Below are 27,798 nucleotides of genomic sequence, written 5' to 3'. Positions count from 1 at the left end.
GAAAGAAAAAAAGAGAAAGAAAAAAAAGAGAAAGAAAAAAAAGAGAAAGAAAAAAAAGAGAAAGAGAAAAAAGAGAAAGAGAAAAAAGAGAAAGAGAAAAAAGAGAAAGAGAAAAAAGAGAAAGAGAAAAAAGAGAAAGAGAAAAAAGAGAAAGAGGAAAAAGAAAGAAGAGAAAAAGAGTGAGAAAAGTTAAAAAGAGTGAGAAAAGTTAAAAAGAGTGAGAAAAGTTAAAAAGAGTGAGAAAAGTTAAAAAGAGTGAGAAAAGTTAAAAAGAGAGAAAGAGAAATTAGAGAGAGAAAGAGAAATTAGAGAGAGAAAGAGAAATTAGAGAGAGAAAGAGAAATTAGAGAGAGAAAGAGAAATTAGAGAGAGAAAGAAAAATTAGAGAGAGAAAGAGAAATTAGAGAGAGAAAGAGAAATTAGAGAGAGAGAGAGAAATTAGAGAGAAATTAGAGAGAGAGAGAGAGAGAGAGAGAAATTAGAGAGAGAGAGAGAGAGAGAAAAATTAGAAAGAGAGAAATTAGAGAGAAAGAGAGAAATTAGAGAGAAAGAGAGAAATTAGAGAGAAAGAGAGAGAAAAAGAGAATGAAAGAGAGAAAAAGAGAATGAAAGAGATAAGAGAGAGAAAGAGATAAGAGAGAGAAAGAGATAAGAGAGAGAAAGAGATAAGAGAGAGAAAGAGATAAGAGAGAGAAATAGATAAGAGAGAGTGACAATGAAAGAGAGAAAGAATGAGACAAAGAGACCTAGAAAGAGAGAGAGAGACAAAGAGACCTAGAAAGAGAGAGAGAGACAAAGAGACCTAGAAAGAGAGAGAGAGACAAAGAGACCTAGAAAGAGAGAGAGAGACAAAGAGACCTAGAAAGAGAGAGAGAGAGACAAAGAGACCTAGAAAGAGAGAGAGAGAGACAAAGAGACCTAGAAAGAGAGAGAGAGAGACAAAGAGACCTAGAAAGAGAGAGAGAGACAAAGAGACCTAGAAAGAGAGAGAGAGAGACAAAGAGACCTAGAAAGAGAGAGAGAGACAAAGAGACCTAGAAAGAGAGAGAGAGACAAAGAGACCTAGAAAGAGAGAGAGAGACAAAGAGACCTAGAAAGAGAGAGAGAGACAAAGAGACCTAGAAAGAGAGAGAGAGACAAAGAGACCTAGAAAGAGAGAGAGAGACAAAGAGACCTAGAAAGAGAGAGAGAGACAAAGAGACCTAGAAAGAGAGAGAGAGAGAGACAAAGAGACCTAGAAAGAGAGAGAGAGACAAAGAGACCTAGAAAGAGAGAGAGACAGAGACCTAGAAAGATAGAGAGACAGAGACCTAGAAAGATAGAGAGACAGAGACCTAGAGAGAGAGAGACAAAGAGACCTAGAAAGAGAGAGACAAAGAGACCTAGAAAGAGAGAGACAAAGAGACCTAGAAAGAGAGAGACAAAGAGACCTAGAAAGAGAGAGACAAAGAGACCTAGAAAGAGAGAGACAAAGAGACCTAGAGAGAGACAAAGAGACCTAGAGAGAGAGAGAGACAAAGAGACCTAGAGAGAGAGAAACAAAGAGACCTAGAAAGAGAGAGAATGAGAAGGAGAGAGAGAGAGAGAGAGAAAAAGACACAAAAAGAAAGCGATAAATATATAAAGCGATAAAAAAGAAAGAAAAAAATACAAGCTAACATCTGAAATCAATCTACTTCTTTGATGAGAAATAAACTATTTTCTGAAAAAAAAAATAGTTGAAAAAATTGAATGTGTAGCAATAAAAACAGGAAAACACAAAATAAGAAATTGTAAGGCTTGTGCAAAAAGCAAGAGATTGTTCACGTCATAATTGAGCCAACTATTTCTGGTAGAAATTAACAATTCTAATTTACATTTTGTTGTTCATTGTTGTTTTTCAAGTTGCACTATTTTTAGCAAAATGAATTTCTTCCATTTTCGACATTAAAACTAAAAATGGTTTGAGGTTCAGAAGAGCATGTTTAAAAAAAAAGTGTTGAAGCATTCTCTCTTAAATCTTATCCACTTTTGTGAGAAAGTGAGTTTTGTATTATGAATATAGCAATGGCTGTTTTGAGCTAATAAGTGCAGACCCCAATACCAATGTACATTAGCAACGAATCAATAAAATGACTACTGCTGTTATGGTGATGAACTACATTTAGATATGCCTTTATTTTATATATATATATATATATATATATATATATATATATATATATATATATATATATATATATATATATATATATATATCAGCAGTGAATTCATCACTGCTGTCTGGTTTGATAAAGAAACTTAAAACACCAGATGGTTAGATTACAAGAGAATGGTTACCCCCCCCCCCGCCTATAGTCTAACAGTGAACATTATATAATCAAAAATAAAAGGGATTTTTAATATATTAAATATATTTTTAAAGTATACCGTTTTCTAAGAGATCAGCCATTGGGAAAGTGAAATCATAAAGAAACCCATGAATCAGATGATTGGTTGATGCCAGTGAGATCACTGGGTTAGAGCGATATGACATTAATTGCTATTTGCCTCTCTCTTCCAATCGACATTTAAGGAAAAGAATTAACGTTACATTCATGTCTCCTTGCAACTGAATTCTTTCTTAATCCTCGCTAATAGGTCTCAAGGAAACAGAATATTAAATGATAACATTGATTATGAATCACCAGATGAAGTTAAATTATTTGAATGTTCTTAGTACAAAAAAAAACAAAAAAAAAAAACATGAACAATTATTCTGAAGATGTATCTATTCAAGCTGCATGTTCAGCACTGAAAATACCATTTCAAACTTGCACATGACAGACTAACTAAAAATAGTATTTCTACTTTATGAATGACAGACCAACACAATTTACTGAGGAGAGATTTTTATAGAAATGCAAAGATTTCTTTATACATTCTATTGAATAATGACAATGCTATTTCAGACTTAAGTGTGACCAACTGACAAAAAATTTATACGAAATTTGATGAACTTTTGTTTGCATACCCATTGTCTTTGTGAACATGGATTTTGAAATCAGCATTAACAGAAAAAAAAGAAAAAGACATTTCTTTAGAGACTAAACATGGTCAGAATTATTGAAAATAAAGATCATTTTCTTGTTTCAAAGTAAAATTGTTATCTCAGAAAATCTGTTCTGGCAAAAATTTACTTTCATCATGACTAATGTTTGTGCAAAACTTAAAAAAATCCAAGGCATGGTTATTGAGAAAAGTATGAATGGACGAACAGGAGTGAATTACTAGGTTCAATCCCTCCCTTGTTGGGAGAGCAATACAGTTATCAAAAATTGTAACATACACAATTCAATGCGATTAAAATCTATAAAGCAATCATGTAGGGGTATATTCAGACGTCAGTTGTCAATACTTTATGTTGAAACAAAGCTTATTTGATATCAGACATTTATTTTGGATGATTTAAATTAAAAGTTCTTTTCTATTATAATTAAGAAAAAGCCTTATTTTTAACTGATAAGTCACAACAAATTCTTTCTTTTAATGTGGATGAGATTTGTCCATTAAGTAATTGCATTTTGTCTGAAAATTATCATTAAATTTGGGATAGGGAGTGGGGTTTATTATAACAGGCAAAATTGGTATTTCTTTGGATTTTATTCATAGTAGCAATCATAACATGATTATACTACTAGATCATCAGAATAAATTATTTGAATTATTTACAAATTTTTTATGGTCCTAAGTATCACCCCAGAATAAGGAGATATTTTTGCTAATTCCATATTTCATATAACAAATACATGACAAAACTATATTCCAAATGTCAAGATGTTGACCATCTTACAATGTATTCCTTTAAGTATGTTGACATGCATAATTCTTGACGGCATCTGTTTTGTAGCGCAAAACCATTCATTTCATTATTATATCAAGCAATGAATCTATTCTGCCCTAAACTCATCAGAAGAAAAAGCATCAATCCATCAAAAAAAAAAAAAAAAAAAATGCATATGGCATTATTACAAAGTCTGAAAATTGGGAGAGAATTTACCTTTTATTTTGTCACGCCATTTTGAATTATATCATAATATTTACCATTCAAAGATTTGTCTAAACAAATAAAACCATCATAGAATGAAAAAGCATTTTGGAAGAGGGGATATTTATTCAACTTGTGCATATCAAAGTGCCAGATCATTTGTTGACCAAAATTGTTAAATGTGCACATAACAAATTTTGGTAAGATAACTTAAAAGTGTTGATCATAGTTTCATATTAGCTGTGGAGATGAAAAGTGGATATCTGTGTAGCTTAATTCCTATATTTTCATAAACAAGTAGGATTTTCCCTATTTCAGTGACCAGTATAGATTTCTACCCCAAACATGCATATAAAAATCTGCATTCGTGTAGATTTATGTTTTTAAAATGTGTTTTGCTCTCATTGATTTTTATATTTAATCCTGCTCAACATTTTCTCTCAAGATAGATATCTATACAGGAAGTCTAAGGAATTGTCAATTGCCTGCTTAGATCTACTACACTGCTACCGATGTTCAACACTAAAAATTCTTTATAAAACATTCGTTTGTACATACAAATCAAATATCTACAAAATTAAAAGGTTTCCTAGATTTCTTTTGTCATTTAATGAATATTAAAGAGTATGAATTGATTTGAGGTCAAAGTAAAAATGCATCCATGTTGCATATGTTTTGCTGATGGGTAGGGGGTAGCCAGATATTGATTTCTATTTTTTGTCATAGCTATCACCACCCAGGGTGGATTTGTCTCTCACCAATTTTATAAGGTTTCATACCAGTGCATATTAGGTTTGGCAATGAATTAAAAATCTTCAGCGCAGGCTTTAGGGTTATCAGTTTGTACAACAGGATACTCTGATTGTGGCAAGATACAGGATCAAATGGCTAAATTGTCTGTGATTGGAAGAAGAACAACCAGTCAAGAAAAATCAGAGAAATATGTCTGTGCACATACACACTAGAAAAATACCTGTCTTAAGAGAGGTAAAAGTGAAATTTGAGGAATACTAATAAATGTCTAATACCCATTGTTAAAATTTCACAAAAGTCCAAGGTATCTGAATTTTAGTAAAGAGATTTAACCGAATTAAACTAAATACAGTCCATGTTACCCATTCTTACTGTACATACAAATATATAAACATAAACATATATCTACGTCTTGTGTGTCAGGTGAGAATATAAATATCAATTATTAGGTTATTAAGCACATGTTAGAATACTATTATCGGCTTTCTAGAAAGACGTTTCTGACTCTTCATATGGACTCACTTTTTTTTTGTTTGAACATGAAATCTCCACAACGAAAAAAGACAAACTTTTGACTATTCATTCAAACTATTCATATCAAAGAGTTGGATCCTTTATTGGTCAAAATTGTTGGTTTTGTAACAAATTTTGATTAGATAACTAAAAATGTATAAGCAGTGATGATAGTTGCATGTACATACACACAAAAGTGGAACCATGTAAGGATAAACTAGAATAAAATCACTTTATTCATTTTCATAGTAAAATTCAGTAAATGTTTACCGGGACATTTATTACAGCATCACAATTCAGAATTTATAGAACTTCTAAAGAAACTATTAATATTGGTTGGTTCTTTTTGTTTTACGGCATATCAGCCCTTTTCAGGTTATTTAATGCTGAATCCAGTGATTTTGAAGAAAATTTTTAAGTCGGTTTCTATTTAACTTATAGTTGGGACCCTAACAGGCACTACCACTCCGGGTCAGAGTGGACCTGGGAGCAATGGGAATTAAGGGGTGGCTCCATACTCTCCAAAGCCTGCAGCTGGAGCCTCACCATCGGATATAGTTTAAGGTCATATCCAGGAGCAAACTATTAATATTATGAAAAGAATAGTTCATAATTAAAATAAAAAGAGGACCCCCCCCCAAAAAAAAAAACAAAAAACAAAACTTTCCTACTAAAAAATTTATACCCTGCTAAAACTTATAGGATGAAAGTTAAACCAATAAATTGAATCCATGTGATAATTTCTTGGAAAAACTTAATATTAATGTGTGAAAGAAAAAAAAATGTGTAAAATTTAAATGAAAGGAAATTAAGAAATTCACAATGATAGTAAAATTTTTTGCCATAAATGGGAAATAAAGTTAATTATATTTAAATATTATTAGTTATCAATTTGTTAGATACATTGCTATTTAGGTCTAACTTAAGAAATCCGACCAACTCAAATTTATATATTAGATATAGGAAAAGCAAATATGTTAAAAAGGGCAAACATGTTTAATCATTCTGGATTGCAGAAAGGTATACGCATCACAACTCTATGTCTCTCATAGAGTTGTGATGCGTATACTTGTCTGCAATCAAGAATGTAACAGACATTGTAAAAAATAAAAAAATAAAATAATAATTATATTATATCCTAACGACCTGATATTATCTGGAGACAAAATATCCCATGGAAACAAAACGATAAACGATTATATACAAACCAATAATTGAAACAACCCATAAAAAAAAAAGATAAATATGATTATATACAAGTCTATGAGAGAATACACTCTGAGGAAGGCTCTGACACGGCCCGTTTTCTCTCCTGATAACCAGCATTAACTAGAAGCTGAAATGGATTACTTCACAAGTAAAAACGGCTGAAAAACATGATTATATACAAGCCTACAAGGTAAGCTGTTTCTTTCAAAACATCTTCTGTTGCCCACTTGCTTCATGGCAAATTTCTACTATTGTTCTGGTAGTAATTTTTTATTTTTATTCTTAAAAACCAGAATTAATTTTATTTTTCCTCAAATCAAAGACATGAACGTTTTTTTTTTTTTTTGGTTAACAACCTGCAGATTACTATACTAATATATTCGATTTATAGTTCAACCATGTAAATAATCATCTTCACTAATTGTGCTCTTTTACACAAAATATACTAAACATATTTCTAAGGATTCTGTTGGAATCGTCATTTATTTTGTAGCACATCAATATTTTGGGATCATTTAATGCCGAAACAATATATATTGCAAACGATTTAAACAAGTTATTTTATTATTTTATCCAGTATTATATTACAGTATAAATGAATGAAGTAACTATGCAGTATCTAATCTAATTCCACTCCTGGATAATTCTGGTAGTGTGTGTGTGTGGAGTTTAAAGAATAATTCTTTAATAAGGACTTATCAGGAACTTTTTAATTGTACTCAGTCATAAATATGTAAGCGACGACATGAAAATTAACTAATTTGCATATTTCTTATAAAAAAGACTGCTAATTACTTATTTATTTTTATTAGTTGATTTGTTTCATTTCACTATTACGCTTAATTCTATTTATGCATAGTTTCAACATTATGTATAATTGTGTAGAATTTAAGATGAAAACATTCTAGAAAAATATATATGTGTGAACTTGTTGGCGAATGTACAAAAAGTCCTTACCAAACTCCTCTCTGAATATTTGGCCTAAAGTTGAAATTTGATATATAGGGTATTTGGATCTGTAGCACACTTTCGATTTTGTTTTTAGTTGGCAAAAATTGTTGCTAAGGAGTAAAAATTGAAAAAACAATTGACCTTGGCAGGAGTTTTTGACTAACCATGTTTTCATGCACAAACCTACATTCATAGATTAAACATTAGACAACGTTATTTTTAACTATATATATATATGCATATGGGTAAGCGGTCGGAGAGTTGTACGTTTCAGTTTCGATTCTGGCTGATGGCACCCAGGCCATACTTTTAAAATCACTATATATATTAGGTACAATATAATAATAGAGAATTGGCTCTATAATAATACATAATCTGCATATATTAAAATATATTTAAGTGGATCTTATGACAGTGCAATGCAAGGCAGTCCGCTAGTATATATATAATTATGATGGTTACAAACTTGTGTTTGAGCATTGTTACCACTTGATTATTTGCCAATGTGTAATGAAAACGCAGATGTTCACATTTACAAGAAATGTCTGTGCACAAAGGAAAGATTTTGCAGGGTTATATCAGTTTCCTCTTTCCTAAACGAAACCTGAAAGAGGCATGTCTTCTAGTATTTTTATCACACCCTGTGGAACCAACAAAGTAAACAAATCCAGCCTACAAAAAAAAAGTTGTTCAACCATTATTTTTTGATTCTGCCACATAACATAAGATTTCTTCACAACATGAAAATGTCAAAACAATTTAGGATAATGCTAAGTCGCTGTTACACATTTGACTTCAATGAAATTATTTTAATTGTGAAAAATTATTCCATAAGATTATATAAAACAATAAGGAGCTTGTGATGTTTTTGAAAAAACATCCTTTAATTCGTCTTTCTCCCCTTCTTTGTGCTTTTGCCACCGTTGTTTCGCATATTTAGTTTTCATTTGTAAATTTATGAAAAATAAAATCTCCATTCATTTATGAGGAAGTATTTTAACAATAAAAATGAAATAGTAAAATTCAAGATTACAACTTGTCGAAGGGTGTGGCTGAACCAACGAAGATGTCTAGTAAGAAGATATTTTTGGAGAGAGTGGTTCCTGCAGTGAGTGTATTGCTGTGGACAAACTTGCCATCAGACATGGAGGATGCTGCTTAGGCAGTGGTGGTTGATTACATTCAGTTTGCGTAGGTCACTTGCCTACACAGGCCAAGTCTCCTAGCCATAAAGGAGAATGGTGTGGACAAGAGTCTGGGAGATTCTGACTTTGGTGTTTAACCATATTTCTTTGAGACCAGAGCTGCAACTGAAGTTGAAAAGAAAGCTGTCTGAGCATTGCTAATGCAGTTAGAGATTTCTTCCCCTCCGTGGCATGTTGCGGTGATGATAGAACCAAGATATTTGAACTAAACATCTTTAAGATTTCTGTATTGAGAACAAATGGTTGTTTTTTATTTCGAACAAGTATTACTAAACATTGAGATATACATATATAAAACCTATACAGTCTAAATTCTCTGGTCACATATATCTCTCTCTCATACATACAGAAGAATTGGGATACATCAAAACAGCGGTTTGTGTATTAACTACCCCCATCCTCCTTTCCTCATGAGTTGAACTTTCTAGTAAGAGATTAGTATAAGGTAAAACACTTAAAAAAAATAAAATAAAAATAAAAAACTTGAGCACGCTTAGCAATAAGTAATAAAAATGCAAAAATATAAAAACATTTTGTAGAGTAATACCACCCCTGACTGCAATAGTGGACAAGACTATAAATTTTTGTTATTTGTTAGATAATTCTGCAATCAACTCAATTTGAGAATTCAAGTGCATCTTAAAAGGAGTTTCATTTGAAGATACAATTTTGAAAATACAAAAACATTAAAAAAGAAAAAGTGTTCCACATGGCCAGAAGAAAATGAAAATTTTACTCTTGGAAAATTTGGAGCTATAAAACAAAAATGCAGATTTTATTACAGAAAATCATTCTAAGAGTTCACTTTTCAGTCCATTGTTGCCTTAATCTCATAAAAAACGATTAAGATTGTATATTTGCAAGTGCGGTGAATAAGAAACATGAAAAATCCATACTCAAACTTACTCTATACATGTTAAAATGTCTAACGTTTGTACAAAATCTTAAATCTCTGAGAGAGACCAAAATAAGTTCATATTTACTATGACAGCAAGAACAAGATTCTGAATTAAATTTACAAAATATAGCAGAAGAATGTCAAATAAATCTGCGCCATAACAGTGGAAAAATTTTAGAAAGATATTTCATACATACACTCAGTCAAAAGAAACAAGATAAAAACATTTTGAAATGAACCTTTATGAATATAATCAAATATATTCATAAAAAAATATCCTTAAAAAAAATTAGGAATGTCATAATCGTGGATATCAGATACACAAGTAGATTGAACAAAAAAACTCAGAAAAATAATCCACAATAAAAGAAACAAATACATTTACCGTAGAACAAAATTTGTAAATGTGAATATGGAACGCATAAAAATGTTAAATTTCAATTACACACACGGTTGTTGACGATAAAGTAACAAAAAAAAAATTGGCAAACCAATAATTGCTTACATTTTTTAATTGCCCAAGTAAGAATAGAAATAAAAAAAGACTTTAAGCAAATGCTAATCATTTATGAACAAATTTAAAAGCATTCATCATTGATTGATGAGAAAACTTACTCAAAATGGACTGAATGGTCATTTGATTTCTAGAACATAGCAATAAATAAGTTTGTAATTGTGTAAAGTCAGCTTCAAATATTGCAGAAAATTTAAAAACGGAACTTAAATCCAATTCTGAATATTTCTTTAAGGTTTAAGAATGTGTTCAAAAGCAAAAATGATTTTAATTTAAAAAAAAAAAAAAAATAATGCACAACGAAAAAGACAAATTTAATAAATTGTTTTTTGATATAAAAGGTAACTGCAGGAAAATTCCAACAAATAATAAATGCCATGTTGAATGACTTGAACTTTGCAATCACCTATCTTGGCAGCATGTTGACGAAAATCAAAAACATAAAACATGTGAAAATCATTAAAAAAAAAAAAATAAATAAATAAATAGGACTTTAAAATAAAGATTGAGAAATGCATTTCTTGGAAAACATTTTTGATAAGAGTAAAAAAAAACAGATTTAGCCAGATATATAAGAAAAAATGTTGCAACTAATTGTAACGAAGCCACTGACATGTATGCGCCAGTAGCAGCATCTTGACATATGCAAATGACCAAGATGTGGCACAAGGTGAATTAACAATGAAGGAAGAGAAAGAAAAACAAGGAATAAGAAAAAAAGCATGTGTTGGCATGAAAGATTTTTTAATATCACATACCGGCGTGAAAGAGACTTAACCACGTCGTAGCGACATGACAGAACTTTTAAGCACATGTTGATGGGACAAGAACTTTAAAAACAAGATACAATCTGAACTTTTAAGAAAATTGTCAGAAAACTGTGTGCCATTGAACAAGCTGTAGACATAGCAGCTGGGGACAATTTACACCAAGGAAAAGCAGGGATGCAACTATATTGCTGCTAAAAATGTGTCAGGTGGCTTGGTGTAGAAATGACCATTAATAAATGCTTTTTTTTTTCAACTGTAAAAACTCAGGTTTAGTTTCCTCCTTTGTTTCTTTGTGAGATTTTAATATACAATGTTGCATCCGTATTAAAATATGTTACATAATGTTGATAATTTTCATATACAACGTTGCATCTGTATTAAAATATGATGTTACATAATGTTGATAATTTTCATATACAATGTTGCATCTGTATTAAAATATGATGTTACATAATGCTGATAATTTTCATATACAATGTTGCATCTGTATTAAAATATGACGTTACATAATGTTGATAATTTTCATATACAACGTTGCATCTGTATTAAAATATGATGTTACATAATGTTAATAATTTTCATATACAACGTTGCATCTGTATTAAAATATGATGTTACATAATGTTGATAATTTTCATATACAACGTTGCATCTGTATTAAAATATGATGTTACATAATGTTGATAATTTTCATATACAACGTTGCATCTGTATTAAAATATGATGTTACATAATGTTGATAATTTTCATATACAACGTTGCATCTGTATTAAAATATGATGTCACATAATGTTGATAATTTTCATATACAACGTTGCATCTGTATTAAAATATGATGTTACATAATGTTGATAATTTTCATATACAACGTTGCATCTGTATTAAAATATGATGTTACATAATGTTGATAATTTTCATATACAACGTTGCATCTGTATTAAAATATGATGTCACATAATGTTGATAATTTTCATATACAACGTTGCATCTGTATTAAAATATGATGTTACATAATGTTGATAATTTTCATATACAACGTTGCATCTGTATTAAAATATGATGTTACATAATGTTGATAATTTTCATATACAACGTTGCATCTGTATTAAAATATGATGTTACATAATGTTGATAATTTTCATATACAACGTTGCATCTGTATTAAAATATGATGTCACATAATGTTGATAATTTTCATATACAACGTTGCATCTGTATTAAAATATGATGTTACATAATGTTGATAATTTTCATATACAACGTTGCATCTGTATTAAAATATGATGTTACATAATGTTGATAATTTTCATATACAATGTTGCATCTGTATTAAAATATGATGTTACATAATGTTGATAATTTTCATATACAACGTTGCATCTGTATTAAAATATGATGTTACATAATGTTAATAATTTTCATATACAACGTTGCATCTGTATTAAAATATGATGTTACATAATGTTAATAATTTTCATATACAATGTTGCATCTGTATTAAAATATGATGTCACATAATGTTGATAATTTTCATATACAACGTTGCATCTGTATTAAAATATGATGTTACATAATGTTGATAATTTTCATATACAATGTTGCATCTGTATTAAAATATGATGTTACATAATGTTGATAATTTTCATATACAACGTTGCATCTGTATTAAAATATGATGTTACATAATGTTGATAATTTTCATATACAACGTTGCATCTGTATTAAAATATGATGTTACATAATGTTGATAATTTTCATATACAACGTTGCATCTGTATTAAAATATGATGTTACATAATGTTGATAATTTTCATATACAATGTTGCATCTGTATTAAAATATGATGTTACATAATGTTGATAATTTTCATATACAATGTTGCATCTGTATTAAAATATGATGTTACATAATGTTGATAATTTTCATATACAACGTTGCATCTGTATTAAAATATGATGTTACATAATGTTGATAATTTTCATATACAACGTTGCATCTGTATTAAAATATGATGTTACATAATGTTGATAATTTTCATATACAATGTTGCATCTGTATTAAAATATGATGTTACATAATGTTGATAATTTTCATATACAATGTTGCATCTGTATTAAAATATGATGTCACATAATGTTGATAATTTTCATATACAATGTTGCATCTGTATTAAAATATGATGTTACATAATGTTGATAATTTTCATATACAATGTTGCATCTGTATTAAAATATGATGTTACATAATGTTGATAATTAAAATATGATGTCACATAATGTTGATAATTTTCATATACAATGTTGCATCTGTATTAAAATATGATGTCACATAATGTTGATAATTTTCATATACAATGTTGCATCTGTATTAAAATATGATGTTACATAATGTTGATAATTTTCATATACAATGTTGCATCTGTATTAAAATATGATGTCACATAATGTTGATAATTTTCATATACAATGTTGCATCTGTATTAAAATATGATGTTACATAATGTTGATAATTTTCATATACAATGTTGCATCTGTATTAAAATATGATGTTACATAATGTTGATAATTTTCATATACAATGTTGCATCTGTATTAAAATATGATGTCACATAATGTTGATAATTTTCATATACAATGTTGCATCTGTATTAAAATATGATGTTACATAATGTTGATAATTTTCATATACAATGTTGCATCTGTATTAAAATATGATGTCACATAATGTTGATAATTTTCATATACAATGTTGCATCTGTATTAAAATATGATGTCACATAATGTTGATAATTTTCATATACAATGTTGCATCTGTATTAAAATATGATGTTACATAATGTTGATAATTTTCATATACAATGTTGCATCTGTATTAAAATATGATGTCACATAATGTTGATAATTTTCATATACAATGTTGCATCTGTATTAAAATATGATGTTACATAATGTTGATAATTTTCATATACAATGTTGCATCTGTATTAAAATATGATGTTACATAATGTTGATAATTTTCATATACAACGTTACATCTGTATTAAAATATGATGTTACATAATGTTGATAATTTTCATATACAATGTTGCATCTGTATTAAAATATGATGTCACATAATGTTGATAATTTTCATATACAATGTTGCATCTGTATTAAAATATGATGTTACATAATGTTGATAATTTTCATATACAATGTTGCATCTGTATTAAAATATGATGTTACATAATGTTGATAATTTTCATATACAACGTTACATCTGTATTAAAATATGATGTTACATAATGTTGATAATTTTCATATACAATGTTGCATCTGTATTAAAATATGATGTCACATAATGTTGATAATTTTCATATACAATGTTGCATCTGTATTAAAATATGATGTCACATAATGTTGATAATTTTCATATACAATGTTGCATCTGTATTAAAATATGATGTTACATAATGTTGATAATTTTCATATACAATGTTGCATCTGTATTAAAATATGATGTTACATAATGTTGATAATTTTCATATACAACGTTACATCTGTATTAAAATATGATGTTACATAATGTTGATAATTTTCATATACAATGTTGCATCTGTATTAAAATATGATGTTACATAATGTTGATAATTAAAATATGATGTCACATAATGTTGATAATTTGGGATTGGTACTAGAACAGCTGAAATCAGTAGTCCATGCTGTAAAGTGTCGGCAAGACGATGTATATTTGAAAGCACACTCGTTGCCGTGAATGTCTTGTTTACGTAGCCTGCTCTCGCCTCTCATTCAAGTGGGTGAGTCTCCTTCAATGGAGGTGTGACGCCAAGACCACTCCGGTCTTGTAACTTGGCGTTTTGAGTTCGATTCCACCTCTACACGCCCTCCCCCTTTCAGGGCCACAAGATACTCGTGTTGTGGTTCAATGTTTTGAGGCTCTGGAGTAGTCATGCGATGTGCCCCATGTTTGTGGGGATAGGTTCCTGGGTGGTCACATCACCCTTCTGCTACGACGCACCGGTTGGTCTTCCTCTACCTCCATCATCCCAGGGGATGCTATGTCATCCACCTCCATCTGTTCTGGCAGAGTGTTGAATGTTTCGGGTTGGTGTTGAGCCATACATCGGCGTGGGTGTGGACCAACTTGGTTTTGAACCTGCACCGTTTCCCCGATTTTCAGTTCCTGAAGTGGGTGACATTTTAGATTGTATTCCCTTTCATTCTGTAAGTATCTTTTTGCCATCGCTGTTTCCCTATAAGGACTGATTTCTCTCCAGCGTTTATGGATTCGATATCGGTCCTTTATCACGCAACTGTAGAGCATCATCATTGGAGACATATATAGGTCTTGTACTGGGGTGATGCGAGAAGTCAGTAGGGACCTAGCTGCCCGGTCATGGCATAGGCGACCGCAACTGTCCGTGCTATCAATAAGTATTCTTTTAGCCATTTTAACGCCTAATTCTGCTCTCCCGTTGTTTTGAGGGTAATATGCTGATGATGTTCATTTCCTTATGCCCCAATTATCTAGGAACCGGTTATATTCACTGGAGTTAAATGGTGGTCTACCATCGGTCGACAGTTTCTCCAGGACGCCATATGTGCAGAACCAGTTTCATAGGGTGTCACATGTGGCCTTGGCATTCCCGGATGACATCAGAGTGACTTCTACCTATCTGGTGTATCTATCTGCGTATACTGGGTAGTTCTTCCCTCGTAAATCGAAAAAGTTTGTCACTGTCTTCTTAAATGGGAACTCGGGGTTCAAAGGTGGCATTAGGGGTTCCCTAGGTTGTGACGGAGCCATTATGTTGCATACTTTGCACTGGGCCCAGGTCTGACGAATGCTCACCTCCAGTCCTGGCCAAAATGGCCGTTGTCTGGCATTTGCCAACATTCCATTGACGCCCTGATGTGCCGAATTGAGCAATTCCAGTACCTCCTTCCACATATAGTTTTCTGAGTATGAGGATTTTATTTTCCACTATCGTCACCCCTTCCAAGCAATATAACTCTTCTTTCATATGCCAAAACCGGCGAATTGTCTCCGGCAGTTCATGACAAGATTTAGGGAAACCATTTCATATGAATTTGGTGAGGGTACGACATTCCTCGTCAGTAACAGCTGCTGCCACAATCCTGTCCAATGTTATTGCCCTTAATTTGGAGTCCTGCTCATAGGTGGAGTTAAATGACGCTCTTATGGCACCATCCATGATTTGTGCGATGTCCTTTTTGTTTGCTTCCTCCTGGCTTAACATTACTAGGCATCTCGACGTACAGTCTAGTGCCACATTGAGTTTGTCAGGGAGATGCTTTATTTGAAATTTGTACATCAAAGACTGTTCTTTGAAGTTGAACAGTCTTGGGTTCTTTATGTTCTCCAGGGCTTTGTCCAAGAAGATTTTCATCAAGGGTGACTAACAGCTCTGAGCACCCCAAATTTAACATGCGGTATGCTTCCAGTCCGTAGACTAATGCCAATGCCTCTCCTTCAACTGGTACATATAGGAACTCTGCATCATTAGTAAATTGGGAGCCGGCCAGGATTAATCTCCAGTGGTCCTCACCACACTTCAGTCCGGCTTTGGTTGCAGTGCTTCTGGAAAAGAAACTATCTCAAGCCTGTACTACTGAAGTCCGTCGACAAACAAGTTAGTCTGTTAATTTTGAAGATTCTTACACCGTTCTTGATCTCTTCTGTGATCTTTCTTTTCGACTCTTCGAAGATTCAATCGAGTGTGCTGTCCCAATAGAACTTTGATTTTTTGTCTTTAGCAGCTCCCGGAATGGAGCCATTACTTCGGCCTGAGAAAAAGCGTAGGCTACCTGGTTTACCATTCCAAACCAGGATCTTATATCAATTATATCTTTTGGTGTTGGAAAATTTTGTATTGCCTCAGTCATTTTTTTGGTGGGTTTTATCCCGTCTTCCATTATCAAGAATCTGACAAATTTCACCTCTTTTTCTGTGAAGTGAAATTTCTGGGGATTGAATACGATACCATTTTTGCTGCAGTTATTTATGTACTCCATAGTATGCCAAAATGATGTTTCAATAGAGTCGTCCCATAGTATCGTGTCGTCTATACATCTTGTTTTCCTGAGCATATCTACAGTGATATTATCGAACCTGCATGTATATGCGTCTCCTGACGCTTGGAATCCTTGTGGTGCCCGAAGATAACGGTATCTACCCCATTCTGTGATGAAGGTAGTTGTACATCTTGCTGATGGGGAGAGGGTTAGGCTATGATGGTCATTTCATGCATCCAAGATGGTTTTTCTATTTTCCACAGGCACCAGCAATGCCTGGTTGAAAGGAGACGGTGTATGATGGGTTTCTTGTAGGGTAGCGGCATTGAGCTTTTGTAGGTCTACCATATGCCTCGGTGACCATCCTTTTTCGGTGCGGCACCATGTTGTAAGTGTACTCACTGGCACAGGTTCTATGATGCCCAATGTCACGTCTCGGTCGAGGTCCTCCTTAACTCTTTTCTTCCAATGGTGTAGGACCGGGATTGGGATGTGGACAGTTGTGGGTTTGGATCCCGGGATGAACGTGTTGTCTATGGGTTTTCCTTTCATTGCTTGCAGCCGTTGATGTGGTTGATACATCGAATGCACTGGACTCAAAATGCGCCTTTATCCATCGTTCCAATCGGGGTCCGTTTTCTTCTGTAGGGGCAAAAGGGATATTGTCCGGCTTAGGTGGGACATTAGTTCTTTGTGGGCACCCACATGGTGCCTTTCTGCCGTTGCTAGTTGTCACGCTCTGCTGGGAAGTTTGGTCTGGAAAGTTCTCTGATACAAGACCAAGATCTTTTAGGGCTGACTCAAACAGGCAGAAATCTGATTTATTTTTTGATACATATATAATCTGACGCGTTTCCTGTGATCCTACTCTGATTTTAGCAAATATCACGCCTTTTATGCTTAGTAGGTTTTCCGTGATTCCCCGAATTCGGTGACTGGTCGGTACTAGATATTTATCTGGAAACTTCAGAATTTTTGGATTTCTGGTCCACTAGAGCATGTCTGTGCCCCAGTGTCTACGATTGCATCAATGCGGTGAGTATGGAGGCCAGCTGGCCCTATGGAGATGCGCCCGAATTCCGCATGGGCCTCTGGAATCGGAGTTATGTCTACCGTCAGGGTTGGTGTTGGATTAGAAGTACCTCTTTGGAACTTATTTTTGTTCCAAATAAGGTGTGGCACGGTCTTTGGTTTTGTCAGGTTTGCTTCACCTCTCCTTTTTATTTGTCCATCTTGGCAAATTATCCGGTTACGACCCTTTTTTGTGTCTTTGGGTAGTGAAAGTTCTGGATTCTGCTCCGACCACTCCCACTGTAGATCTGTTGCTGGACCTCTGCTTCGGTTTTCGGCGGACTCTTTTAAAATGTCTGGTCAAGCCGCAATTGTGACAAGTCATCTTTGCTGCTGGGCAGCCCCCTCATCCTTTCTGAGAGGTCAGGGTGTGAGCTCTTCCCACACCATTTACAGGGTTCAGTGTCTCTCAGAATTGATACAGTCTCCCGAGGCCACTGCCTGCGGCCCGACCTCTGTATGCTTGTTGTAGTAGGGTATACACTACTGTGGAAATGGGAGATAGACTAGAAACCATGGACAAGTCTGACAACTTTGTTGAATTTTTCTTCCAAGCGTCGCAGCCTCCAACAGCATCTTGCTTTGATGCTCTAGGTTTGTCAGTCTTGCCATCATTTGTCCTGTTACCATATTGTTGGAGTAGCTGACTTTCCGACTGCATCCTATCCTGTTCAGACAAGTCACTGAAAAGCCACGAAGTCCGTAACCGATTCCCCTTCCTTCTGCCTTATGGAATGGAATTCTTGCCGGTACACTTTATGTAGGTTTCTGATGGCTACGAACTTCATGTGTCGTAACAGCTGTTCTTCTGTGACGGAGTTCAGTATTTCTGCTTCTACCATGTCGAATAACAGCCTGTTTACTTCTGGGAAACAGGCCGTTCTCAGCTCGTTTCTTAACGCTGTTGGCTCCGTCAACCCACACATCTCCTTGTATCTATTCCAGGAGTCAATGAATATCGCCCAGTCACCATCACTTGAGTTTGGTTCTATGGTTGGTCTGTCGGGTCTCCTTGTAAGTGGCTTGCTGGACTGTCCTCCATCTCTTCGCAGGGCAATGTTCTTTTGCTGTAGGATCCGTTGCAGTAATGTCTGCGGTGTTTGTTCATCCATATTCCAACGTTGTTTGTAGCAGGTTTCCTATATCGATGACACCATGTAAAGTGTTGGCAAGACGACGTATATTTGAAAGCACACTCGTTGCTGTGAATGTCTTGTTTAAGTAGCCCACTCTCGCCTCTCATGCAAGTGGGTGGTCTTGTAACTGGGCGTCTTGGGTTTGATTCCACCTATATACATGCATTAAGAGCGTTAGTAACAATTACAATCAAACAGAAATAGATACTTGGTATAATATTTGCAGTAAAAAAAAAAAAAAAAAAAAAAATTAATCCATAAATTTTTACATAGAAAAAGATTTTGACAAACTAATTTTGCAATAAAGTAACAGAACTGCCAGTTCTGTTCAAAGTCAGTTTGCAAAATCTTTTTCCATGTAAACATTCCTATCAATATTTGATATTAAGGCATAGCAGCTCATACTATGAAACACCTGTAAAGATGAGGAACTATTCTTTATTCAGTCTATATATTTACAATGGAATTCCTTCCACAGAATAGTATACACAGGCAAATTGTCAAGGCTAATTCTGAAACTAAGTCAACTTTTAGAAAAAAAAACAAAAAAAAAAACAATGATTAATTCACCACAGAAATGAAAACGGAATACCTAGCAATATAGTAATAGAAGTGCAAGATGTCCTCAAGGAGATTAAATTGAAAGCTAAATTTCAAGAAGAAAAAAAAAGAAATTAGTTGGCAAAATAAAATCACAAAAACATTTCCTTGTAATTATATGGTGTATGATTTGTGATACTGGCATCACTAAAGAAAAAAAAAGATTTTCATATGGAGTATCATGGAATCACTAAGATGAAAACCCTTACAAAAGTCATGTTTAGTAGTCTGACATGGATAAAAACACAAAAGTCTTATGCAGGACAAATCGATGGAGTTGTTTTTTTTTTATGAAGTGGCAAGAAGTTACCAAATGCAGGAAACCCACATGCAGAAGCACTATAAACTTTTTGCAAATAATCTTCACAAGATTTTATTTATTTTTATTACATTTTCACCCCAAACAAGGCACAGTGCTACTTTGATACAGAGTGCTACTATCGGGGACATAAGTTACAGGGATACTATGTAGAAAGTTGAGCAGCAAGATGTCTGCTCACATTACACTTGAACTTCTGCATGTCAGTACAGTTGGAAAAACAGGAACCTGGAAGAGAGTTACAGAGTCTAGCAGTTCTGGGGAAGAAACTATTAGAGTAAAAGGCCTTCTTACATCTAGGGATCTCTACTGTGTAGGGCTGGGATTTTGCTGATGGTTGTGTTTGTCGGGGATATTTATGCCGAGAGGGTACAAGGGCTTGTAGTTCATTGAAGAATCAACCATTAAAATACTTGTAGAACAGGCAGAGGGATGCAACATTTCATCGATGGGACAGCGGTTGAAGCTGGGATAACAATTCAGGATCTATCAGGTTGGTGACTCTCTTTTGAACCCTGTTCAGGAGCGATAACAGAATTAGATTTCTTCAAAAACTTTAAAATTAAGCATCTCCATACCACCCACGATCTAATGGTCAAGCAGAATGTTTTATAAATACATCTAAATAATAAATATAAGTGAAACTGAAGATGAATTGTTACAATTTTTCATAGTGTATTAGATAACTTCAAAACTTAAAAATGTCACTAGCTAAATTTGTTTATAAGAAAGATTAGGTTGGTATTTGATTAAACAATACCTAACAAAAATATAAAAATTTCAGAAATGTAATACTGATATAAAATTTTTCAATTTAGCTAGATTATAACAATGGAAAGGTTAGCTTAAAAGAAGGTATGAATTGCATAACTAGTGCATACCATCAAACATCCAAAATGGATTATTACACTAGAACTAGGGTAAAAAAAAAAAAAAAAAAAAAAAAAATGTATACAGCGAAATTAAAGTTAGCGTTTATACAGATTTTCAAGGACTTTTCAAGGTATTATTTGGGCAAAATTATAATTTTCCAAAGAAAATTAGATATATAAACAATGATATAATAAATCAAAAACTTAGTAATTGACAACAGGAAAAGTCACTTTCATTTATCTCTTTATTTTATTAAGTAGTTTTAAAGGATAATAACGCATAACAAAACTCCACTATTTACAACTTAAGCTCATCCCTACATTTTTTCAGTGATTTTCTATCATTTTCAGTTCTTGTTTGGTTTGATGCTTTTCTTTGGACTTAGCCAATTCAGTTTTTTGTTTTTCTTTTTGTCACGTTACCAGAATTCTCTGCTTTCAGAGAAAGGTCATCTGCTGATGAAGTCAACGACATTATTTTCCAGTCTCATTTTCTTATTCAACTCTTCTACTTGCTGATGGTCTATCCCTCTCTTCAGATTTTGTCTGTGCCTGTCCATCTCTTTTCTTTGCTTTTCCAGGTACATTTCATCTGTCTGGCCAAAGAACATGAAAAAATGAGGGATTATTAACATTTGACATGCCCCTCTGTGCCACTAGAATTTTATCTTTCATGTTCTCCACGTCCATTTCCTTCTTTACAGAGAATCCCCTCTCAATATTGGCAGAGTCATGAGACAGTACAAGAACAGTCCTCACAACTTAAAGCAGCTTGCTCTAACAAGGATCAGTCGTGTAGGTTGTTAACAATTGGTCAAACATGTCATCTTTACTAATAACATCAAAATTTCTATATTATCTATATCATATAAAATATATATATATATATATATATATATATATACAGTGATGATCATATTTATTGGCACGGTAAAATAAAAGTTAAATTTTGTCTAATAAATTCTAAAAAAGGGATTAAATTAAAGAAAATAACAAAGTATATTATGTATTTTTAACTGGCCTTTCCGATGCAGCAATCGGATTTTAGAAAAAATAAATAACAAAGGAACAACAAACATAATTGCAAAAAACCCTTGTTCAAAATTATTGGCACGATTTATTTAATAATCAATTGTATAGCCTTTGGCCTTGATTACCTTCCTCAGTCGCTTTTCATAGTTTACAACCAAGTTGTTGCACTCTTCAGTAGTAATTTTAGCCCACTCTTCCTGACAATAATCCTCCAATTGAATAAGATTCTTAGGCTTCCTTTGCATTACCCTCAATTTTAATGTTCTCCATAAATTTTCAATTGGATTAAGGTCTGGGCTTTGTGATGGCCACTCCAAAACATTAATATGATTGTCCTCAAGCCATTTCTTAGTCAGTTTAGCCGAATGCTTTGGGTCATTATCTTGCATGAACCACCAACGACGACCAAGTGAGAGCTCTTTAGCAGAGTCTTTCAGGTTTTCATCCAATATTTTAACATAATCTTCCTTTTTTATGCTACCTGTGACCTTAACAAGTCGCCCTGGTCCAGAGGCAGCAAAGGATCCCAAAAACATCAAACTGCCTCCACCGTGCTTCACTGTGGGTATGGTGTTCTTAGGCAGGAAAGCTTCGCCAGATTTTCTGTAAATATAAGACACTTTATTATGGCCAAATAACTCTATTTTCGTTTCGTCAGTCCATAGAACACGTTTCCAGAATGCAACATCTTTATCAATATGACGTTTTGCAAAGGCTAGCCTTGCTTTCAGGTGCATAGGCTTCAATAAGGGAGTCTTTCTCGGACGACATGCTTTTAAACCAGCTCTCTTCAAAACTCTACCAACTGTATGTCGAGATACATTCACTCCAGAGGTGCTCTGTTCATCAACAATCTCCCCAACAGAGATCCTTGGGTTTCGTTTTACTTGTCGAACAATTTTCCGTTCATCTCTTGGGGAAAGAATCCTTTTTCTCCCTCTACCCTCTAAACTCATAACGTGGCCTTGCGATTTGAACTTGTTTATTATGGCTCTAACAGTGGATTTGGGAAGGTTTAGCTTCTTTGAAATCTTATCATAGCCCTCCCCATTGGTATGGCATGCTACAACAAGCTTCCTGACGTCTTCGCTGTGTTCCTTAGTTTTAACCATGGCGATTGAAAATTATAATTTAGTCACTTATAATAGTTTAAATAAATCGCTATCTAAAAATTATCTGAAAAAAATTATTCACTGAATTAGCGTTAAACAAGCATAATATGGCTATAAAAAAGTTCAGAAAGCACGTAAACCGGAAATTGATTGATATTATACTGATACTAAAAGAAAAACAAAGCCGTGCCAATAATTTTGAACAAGGGTTTTTTGCAATTATGTTTGTTGTTCCTTTGTTATTTATTTTTTCTAAAATCCGATTGCTGCATCGGAAAGGCCAGTTAAAAATACATAATATACTTTGTTATTTTCTTTAATTTAATCCCTTTTTTAGAATTTATTAGACAAAATTTAACTTTTATTTTACCGTGCCAATAAATATGATCATCACTATATATATATATATATAATAAACATTTAACTTTATATGTTTTCATTTAGTACTAGGATGGGTGCCCGGCGTTGCCTGGGTATTTGGAGGTGTATGTTGAGCAAAAACAAAAAAGCGGTCAATTTTTGAAACTTTGACCCCTATTATGACCCCTTAACATTTATTGTTTTGGCCTCAAATCAAGTTATCAAGTTGAATCCATGTCCAAGGAACCTATATCTAAAAGATCAAGTGTTTAAACCCAAAATTGTCAGGAGTTTGGTCGAGTTCTCAAAGGTCAAATCGTTGAACTTTGACCTCTTAATCGAAAAATTTCTGGCCAAAAAACTGATCACATCGATTTTCCCAAATCTCAGTATCCTATATATCAAATTTCGAGTATGTAGACTAAAAATTGACAGAGTTATTGCGTAGGGAAATGTACACACACAGACAGACAGATAGATAAAGCAAAAATACATACGTATACATGAAACAATATTGTGTGCCCTGTAAACTTTATGCAAATATTATGCAAGTATAAATCATGTAGAATATCTGCATGAATATAATTACACGTAATAGTTAACTAAAGATGATTATCCCATAAGAAAACCGAAAAAACTAAAAGGGAACTAATTAAAATGAATGTTTAAAAGAATATGCAAATTAACTAGATCTTTTGCAGATGAATTCAATTCCATGACCCATATATAAGAAAATTGTATTTTCTTTTTAAATAAATAGAAAAGAGGGTTTTTAATATGAACATCGATACACACAAAAGAAAAACAAATTTATAGGAGTATTGATGATTTATGATTAACTAAAAAAAAAAAAAAATTTCTTATTTTAAAATGAAAGTTTTCGGTCTCATTCAATTGTTGGGGAACAGAAGAGAGATGTTCCATCTTTATCTCATAGAATGTGTTTGGCAAAAAATGGGAAAAGAGAGAATTACTTCCACACATAATTGTGATCAGGGATCAATATGGGATACGATTTTTTTCTTCATAAATTAACAAGTTAATTTAATTTTTGTTATTTTAACATTGTTCCATCGTTACAGTATGTTTAGTTTTGGTTTTGTGTAAATTAACATGTTTAATTATTTTGTTACTTAACATGGTTTCATTTTTAGTTTGTTAACTTGTTTCTTTTTTTGAATGATTACCTGATTATAATTGTTCAGGTATAATATTTGTGTATTATCATTACTTTAAATTTTCAGTTTGTTGATTGATTTACTATATTTTTTGTACACTGTTTTGGCAATTCCCGCAATTTATGGGTTTTTATGGAAATCATGGTTCATGTATAGTATTCATTTTTTAAATTATTAAATTTCATTTATTGTTAATTTGTTTCCTTTTCATAAACTACCTTGGCAATTTCTGGGACTATGTTCCTGTGGAGATGAGGTTTTTTTTTCTTTTACTTAAAATTGTTTCATTATTAGTTAGATTATTTTAGCATCTCAAATTATCTATTGCAAAAATGCTTATTTTTGCCTAGTTGTTACCAGTTATCCCCCTTGCATAATTGTCTCGAAAAAAAAATATTTTAATAGTATTTCTATTTTGAATTTCACTTCCGCTACACCTGTAAAGTATATAAATAACATTTAGTTTTGTGATAAAGGGGCGTAACTCTTGTATCGACAATACCTGAAATACTATGCAATTTCAGAAAATGTATTTATTTCGATTTTATGTTAAGTATTTAAAAAATAGTTCAATAGTATTTTAATATTTAAAAAATAGTTTAATAATATTTTAATTAATATTTATAAAATAGTTTAATAGTATTAATTTTTTTTTTTTTAATATTTTTTACTGAACATAAAAATAAAAAATACGCTTTTCAAGACATTTTGCATATTTTCAAGGCCTTTACAGGGTAATTAATAGAAAAAAAAACTCAAGATTCAAGGCCTTTTTAAACCTGTAAGTGATCATATAAATATCGTCTTGAGCTGAATCAAATAATTGTAGAGAAAAGTCTATAAAGATAATGCATAATTTGTTTGATGTACAAAAACTGGAAGCATCTCCAGAACAGAAAATCTCTACTAAGTGTAAAAGATAACTATCTTCAACGTTGAACATTAATCCAACATCTACAGGAAGTAAAATTATAAAAAGATTTTTTTATGGAGTGATAACATTCATCACAATAATGGATTAAGTCTGCAAATGATTACACATTGTGTATATAGTATTTGTTATTTGTGTTATGTGAAACAATGGCAGATCTATTTTTAAATTACAGACTTGTAGGAATGCTACGGAAGGTCTAAGAGAGGATGTTACCAAGACCAAAATGATTATTAGTGGTTGTAATGTTGGAAAGCTTCCAGAAAGATTAAAGCTCCCCTGATTAGTTTGTGGAAAAAGAGTCTGATGCAACTCAATTTTTTTGTAATACTTGTACACATTGAGTACACAAGAAATGCAGTTGAATTACAAGAGATGATAACCAGTTTGCATCGAAATAGTGCAAGAGAATAGAGATGAATGAGAACTCGGATGTGAAGAAAGTACATTTGGATGGCGAAGCTATAAAAGTTTTTTTTAAAAAAGTTTTCTTTCGTTGGTAATACTACTGGAGCACAGGGTTGAGCAAGTATGAACACGATTCCAAAAATCAAAAGTGGATGAAGTTAAGGGAACTTGTGTTATTAACCAACAAAGCGTTATTACTATCGACGAAAGGAAACATCTCTCAGTCATGTGTATGCAGTGTTATAATATATGGAAGTGAAACCTAGTCAATAAAGGTTGAGAACATGTGTTGCATGGAGAAAGATGATATAAGAATGATATAATGGATGTGAATCTTAAAGGCAGATTTAGATATAACCTCAGAGAAGATTAAATCTGGATAGTATAGAGAAGTGTATGCAAAACAGGAGACTGTGTTGGTATGGTTACATTGAAAGAATAGATGACAGTTCTTGGGTTAGTAGATGGAGAGCAATTGCAGTAATAGAATCAGTTTACAGGGGAAAGCCAAGGAAAAAATAGGAAGAAATGATAAGAATAGATGTTAGAAAAAGAAGGATAAATAATCACCTGGTCAGAGATAGGTGAATTTGGAAGCCAATTTCAAAAACTTGTCCAACACATGCCAACATGTAAAACAGGTGTAAAACTGATGATGGCGAAACAACTGTCAATAGGTATAAATAATGACTGCAGACAATAATAGTAAACTATTAGTTTAGAATAATCAGATGTCACAGTATTTTTCTTTTTCACTGTCCACTGGATCCCAAAATATTATCATACGATTAGCTTAAAAATATGTGCAAATTTAAATTATGTGAATTTAAACGTAAGAACAAAGATTGGAGTACAAATAATGTTATGTTGTTGCATTTAGAATAAAAGAAATTTAATTTACCTTTTAATTAAAGCCATTAAATAGGACAAAATATGAAACTTACCTTTGTTTTTAATTCTAATCAGTAGATACAACAAAACCTACAAAGAAAAGAAAGCCATATTAATTTTACAGATTAAATTTTAGTTTGATTAAAACGAGACAGCAGTGAATGTGCAATTTCAAAATCATAATTTTTTACATGTATGAGAAAGTGCGAAAAAGAGGGCAATAGGAAAGGGAGGATAGAGGAAAGATAAGAGATTTTCTGATGTAGTTAGATAATCTTATCACCACTTATGACCTTAACAGTTGCACTCAGTCTGTTTAGTATTAAGCAGTAATATCAGACCTATGATGACCGATGTCTATGGAGAAGGAGACAGAAACATATCAAAGCCAAATATTTATTTTGCAGTCCTTAAATAATCTCTAATAACACTAAGCATATATATTACCAATTCTAAACTAAAATTCTGGCAATAGGAAATTATGACAGCACATTTTTTTTTACAATGGCCTCTACATTGCTGATCTGAGGTATAGCCCTATGCAGTTCCAGGAGGCACATCTTCCCAAGATTTGTCTTCTCAGTCTTTGAGAAGGAGTTTATTGTTAATAGCTTTTACCAGGGAATGCCTACAGGTTGCAGAGAAAATTTTTGTTTGCCCAGAGTGCTCTTCCTTCAGGTTTTAAAATCGTACTTTCCAAATTTGTATCACATCTTCCTGCTATGGGGAGGTGATAAATAAGTCTCTTATATTTTAACTGAGATGTTATATTTCAGCAACTGTATGCAGATGTAAAATAACATAAAAAAAAAAAAAAAAAAAGTTTTTTGGTTTTTTTTTTTTTTACTTATTCAAAAATAGTTTGCTGTAAGGAAAGTTTAATTAAAATATAGGTTATATCAGCCAATGAAGATTTAACAATTTTAAGATATTTTAAATTGTATACTTCTCGGCATGAACATCAGAGATTATTTGTGTTATTTTGCAGATACAAATGTGTCAAGTATATTTATGATTGCTTTTTGCATGTTCCT

At 32.5% G+C, this 27,798-nt stretch overlaps 1 protein-coding gene across 24 annotated transcripts in view; it reads right to left on the bottom strand.

Moving 5' to 3' along the window:
* LOC145278069 (uncharacterized) overlaps nucleotides 1-27,798 on the bottom strand; it is a 373,119-nt gene that overhangs the window by 85,504 nt on the left and 259,817 nt on the right. For all 24 annotated transcript variants that reach the window (XR_013868326.1, XR_013868317.1, XR_013868318.1 and 21 more), the window contains one exon: nucleotides 26,818-26,854. The gene's annotated coding sequence lies outside the window, so the exon portion shown is untranslated. The remainder of the gene's footprint in view (nucleotides 1-26,817; nucleotides 26,855-27,798) is intronic.

Source organism: Euprymna scolopes, chromosome 6 (genome assembly GCF_053919585.1).
Source record: "Euprymna scolopes isolate OS-2025 chromosome 6, ASM5391958v1, whole genome shotgun sequence".
Taxonomy (NCBI): domain Eukaryota; kingdom Metazoa; phylum Mollusca; class Cephalopoda; order Sepiida; family Sepiolidae; genus Euprymna; species Euprymna scolopes.
Note: the sequence above shows the minus strand (reverse complement) of the source record. Positions and strands in the feature narration are given on the sequence as shown.